The sequence below is a fragment of the Ipomoea nil genome, unplaced genomic scaffold, assembly GCF_001879475.1.
Source record: "Ipomoea nil cultivar Tokyo-kokei standard unplaced genomic scaffold, Asagao_1.1 scaffold0019, whole genome shotgun sequence".
NCBI lineage: Eukaryota > Viridiplantae > Streptophyta > Magnoliopsida > Solanales > Convolvulaceae > Ipomoea > Ipomoea nil.
In genome coordinates, this window is record NW_017616447.1 from 1,252,576 (window position 1) to 1,257,909 (window position 5,334).

The following is a 5,334-nucleotide window of genomic DNA, read 5'->3' on the forward strand; positions in this document are numbered from 1 at the left end:
TGGACACTCACTCTCAACTCAAAGAGCGCAATTGTCTTTTGATTCTCGAAAAAGATCAAATAAATGAAAAATTGCAAAATGCTCTACTTGAAGTGAAAGACTTGAAAGATAAAATTATTTGTCTTCAAGAAGAGTGTAAATCAAGGGAAGTGAGAGAACAAAACCTTAGAGAGGTTATAACAACATTTACACATTCATCCAAAATAATGGAGAAAATGGTAAATATGCAAAAACCCTCAAGTGATAAAACCGGACTTGGTTATGATCCATCGTGTTCTCAAGCCTCCGAGAAATTGACCAATTCTACTACCACTTTAAATAATAAAGTCCAAGTAGTAAAATTTGTAAAAGGTCAAGAAAGCACAGTGAGACAAGGAATTGGTTACCAAACTGATGTCAAAATTAATGCTGTTAGGCCGAAGCCTCTAAGAAACAATATTTTGCCAAAACAGTATATAAAATGACAAAAGTTTGTTCCTAAATGGAAATACACCAATGAGTCTAGTGCACAAAGCCCTCATAGGAAAATGGGAAGGAATCCAAGAATTGAGGCAGGGAGATTTTATCCCTCTAAACAAGATTGGGTTGATGATATTAAACCATGGACTAAGTCCAGATTTAATGCCTATCATAGGCTCAAACAATCTACCTCCCACGTGCCAAAAAATTGAGTCAATTTTCAAAAACCGGCACAAAAAATGTTTTCAAAAATTATGTATGATTACAATGTGTTTAATAGTTACCAATCACCTAAACTTAGATCAGTGAGTACAAGGTGGATTTGGGTACCAAAAATTACTAACACCCAAGGACCCAAATCAAGTTGGGTACCTAAAAATGTGTAATTTATTTGCAGGAAGTTTGGTACTTCGATAGTGGATGTTCTAGACACATGACTGGAAATAAATCTAGTCTTGTGAATCTTAAAAATATCGAAGGACCAAAAGTCGTATTTGGTGAAAATGAACGATACGGCATAACCAAAGGAATTGGTACAATATTTCGCAATGGTCTAAAAATCGAAGATGTATCCTTTGTTGAAGGTCTAAAATTCAACTTGTTGAGCACAAGTCAATTTTGTGACAAAGGATATCTAGTAGAGTTCTTCAAAGACAAATGCCAAGTGAAGAATAATTCCTCGGGAGAAGTTGTGCTCGAAGGAATAAGGAAGAAAAATATGTATGTGGTGGATTGGAACACAACAAAAGAATCAATGTGCCTATTAGCAAACAACTCACACGCAACAAGTTGGGAATGGCATAAGTAGTTGAATCATCTAAACTTCAAGACTATCAACAAGCTAGTAAGAAACAAACTCGTTGAAGGTCTACCCGACATTGTTTACAAGAAAGATCAAATATGTGATGCTTGCCAAAGAGGAAAGCAGATCAAGTCATCATTCAAATCCAAAGCTCAAGAATCTTCAACAAGACCGCTAAGTCTACTACACATGGATCTATTTGGTCCAGTAGACCCAGTAAGTCTAAGTAGTAAGAAATATACACTAGTTGTTGTTGATGATTTTTCGAGGTACACATGGACAATATTTCTCAAGAAGAAAAATGAAGTGGAGCAAAAGTTGCCAGAACTACTTAAGTTACTACAAAACGAGAAAGACTTGAAAATTGCAAAAATCCGAACTGTACTGATCGTGGAACAGAGTTCGTGAATCAAGTAATTAAAGCCTACTGCAATTCTCAAGGAATTCTACATTAATTATCTGCCGCACGTACACCACAACAAAACGGTGTAGCCGAAAGAAGAAATAGAACGCTGAAAGAAGCCGCACGTGTGATGATTACGTCAGCCGAGCTACCTAAAAGATATTGGGCTGAAGCAATCAACACCGCATGTTATACGCAAAATCGAAGCTTGATACACAAGTCTTACAATAAGACTCCGTACGAATTATGGAAAGAGAGAAAACCTAAACTCAACTATTTCCATACTTTTGGCATCAAATGTTTTATTCTTAATAATGGTAAAACATATCTAAAGACTTTTGATAAGCGTGCAGATGAAGGAATATTTTTGGGATATTCATCTACCAGCAAAGCATTCAGAGTATTGAACAAGAAATCAATGATGGTAGAAGAATCAATTCATGTTACATTTGATGAAGCTTATAAGAAGGAAACCCAGAACAACAAAAATTATCAGGAAAGTTGTCAAGTTGAAAAATCATTTAATGATACTGACATATCTTTTAAAGATCAAATTGTACAGGGTATGGAGCAATTGGACATTGATTGCAATAGTGAAGGACACGTGGAAGCTAATGAAGATCCCCACATGGAAAATCAAAATTCTCAAGTTGAAACACAAGTTAGAGAACTATCTTCTGATGAGCAAAATGTATCTACCTCCAACTTACCTACTGAGCAAGGAAACGTGGAAAACCCATGCAACCTACAACCTGACTTGAGATGGCTCAAGAATCACCCTCCAGAGCTAGTGATTGGAGATCCACGAGAAGGAGTAAAAACAAGGTCCTCAAATATATATACTTTATTTTCTTGTTTTCTTTCTCAGGTGGAGCCCACAAACATTGAAGAAGCTCTAAGTGATCCAGATTGGATTAATGCAATGCAAGAAGAGCTTGATCAATTTAAAAGAAATGACATATGGGAATTGGTTCCGAGACCCAAAAATTACAATGTAATTGGAACAAAATGGGTCTTTCGGAATAAGGGAAATGAGGATGGAATCGTCGTTCGAAAGAAAGCACGATTAGTGGCAAAAGGATATTCACAAGAAGAAGGCATAGACTTCAATGAAACATTTGCACCTGTTGCAAGACTAGAAGCCATCAGAATATTTCTAGCTTATGCCGCATACAAGAATTTCACTGTCTATCAAATGGACGTGAAAAGTGCATTTCTAAATGGCTTACTTGAAGAAGAAGTCTACGTTGAACAACCACCCGGTTTCGAGGTAAAAGGTGATATTAATAAGGTCTACAAATTAAAGAAGGCGTTATATGGGTTAAAACAAGCACCGAGAGCTTGGTATGACACCCTATTAACGTTCCTAATTAACTGTGGTTTCACAAAAGGCCTTGTTGATAAAACCTTGTTTAGAATTCAAGAAAATGATCACATTTTATTGGTACAAATTTATGTTGATGACATTATCTTTGGTAGTACTAATAAAACTTTATGTGAGAAATTTTCCAAGCTAATGCAGAATAAGTTCGAAATGAGCATGATGGGAGAGTTGAATTACTTTCTTGGCTTACAAGTAAAACAACTCAACGAAGGAATATTCATCAATCAGGCCAAATACACAAAAGATCATATAAAGAAATTCGGCCAAGATGGAAAATCCTCAATCAAGATCCCGATGAGCACATCTTTAAGATTGGACAAAGATGATGAAGGCAAGGACATTGACGAAACAAAATATCGAGGAATGATTGGATCATTACTATATCTCACTGCGAGTCGACCAGATATATCTTATTCAGTGGGAGTATGTGCTAGGTTCCAATCAAAGCCAAAAGAAAGTCATTTTCTTGCTACCAAGAAAATCATATGATACCTAAAAGGAACAGTCAATGTGAGATTATGGTATCCCAAAGAAGGTAATTTTACACTAACTAGTTTCTCAGATGCAGATTTTGCAGGATGTAAAATCGATCGAAAAAGTACCTCAGGGACATGCCAGTTCTTAGGGGGAAGTTTGGTATCATGGTTTAGCAAAAAGCAAAACTCCATAGCTACAAGTACAGCCGAAGCTGAATATATAGCCGCTGGGAGTTGTTGTGCGCAAATTCTTTGGATGAAACAACAATTGAAAGATTATGGCGTGAATTGTGAAAATGTCAACATATTGTGTGACAATACAAGTGCCATAGCCATAACACACAATCCCGTGTTACATTCAAGAAAAAAACACATTGATGTGAGACATCATTTTATCCGGGATCATGTCGAAAAGAATGAATTGAAAAGAGAATACATCCCGACCGAAGATCAAATAGCGGATATTCTCACAAAACCTCTGTGTGAATCAAGATTTTCTAAATTAAGACATGAGATGGGCATGATTGAACTGAGCTAAGTTTCTAAACTCTATTTAAATTAGAAGCTCAATTTTCATCTGAAAAATTCGTTACTTTATCTGATTTAATTAGTTTCGTGCCTATGTGTCTCACATGCAAAATATGTCACATCTTAACATTTAAGTCTACCTATCTTAATTAAATGTTGATAAAACACATAATGCATGCATGTCTTTCCAACCGTGTATCAATATATTTATATATACATATATGCACAAATAAAATTTGTTTAGATTTACACAATCTTTACCATTTAAGAGTTGACAAGATAGTATGATGATGAGTTTATCTTAAATGAGAACACCTTTTTATGGTAGTTGCACATAATAAATTGTCTAAAAAGAATCAACTTTCTCTTTTTCCCAACTACATAAAACGTGTATATATATGTGCATACATATATTATTTTCAGAACAGATTTAGTGCTCTATGAATTTTATTTCAGGTAAAATCAGTCCGAGTATCTAAATTTTTGGCGCCACATCAGCAGACAAATTGGATGGAGAATATATAACCTAAACTAACTATCAGTTAGGTCAAAGGTTGGAGACCCGTGAAACATAAAAAATGAACCTCACCTATTAAAAAGTCAAAATTCAATTTTGAGGATATTTTTGTAAAGGCACCCCTTTTCCACCCAACCGGTCGAAAAAGCCACCTTTCCACTCAAAATTCTCCAAAACCTTTACATCTTCCATAGCCGAAATATCTCTCAAGCTTCATCTCTTTCTCAATCTCAAAACGAAATATCTAGCACATTATGACTGCCATTGGAGATTCAAGCTCTCAACCGAATGAGGAACATGCTACACAACTCAATCTTGCCAAGCTAGCAGTTGGAATCAAAGCAGGAGGAAGTTTTGACCCCCACGAACTCCTCAAGGAGGCCAAGAACTCCGAACTAGTACAAAGAATCATCCATGCACTTCAAAGTAGCAATCTTATGAGGTTATGTTCTTATCCATACTCAGGATTTTATGATGAGGATGTAGCAGATTTTTATGTGAATGCCAAAGTTGTTGGTTGGACCATTGAGTCCACCATAAATGGAACTCTCATCACCATTGATGAACAAGAGTTACATTCAACTTTTGGACTTCCTATATCTAGTCCAGAACAACCACTGTTGGACTTAGATATACACACATTTGATCACACGGAAGTTTGGGCAGAAATTCGAAATGAGAATGCATTTCTCGAACCCAACCTATCCGGCCACAAATCTGATTTGAAGCTAGAATATGAAATGCTTGTAAAATTCATCTACAAAT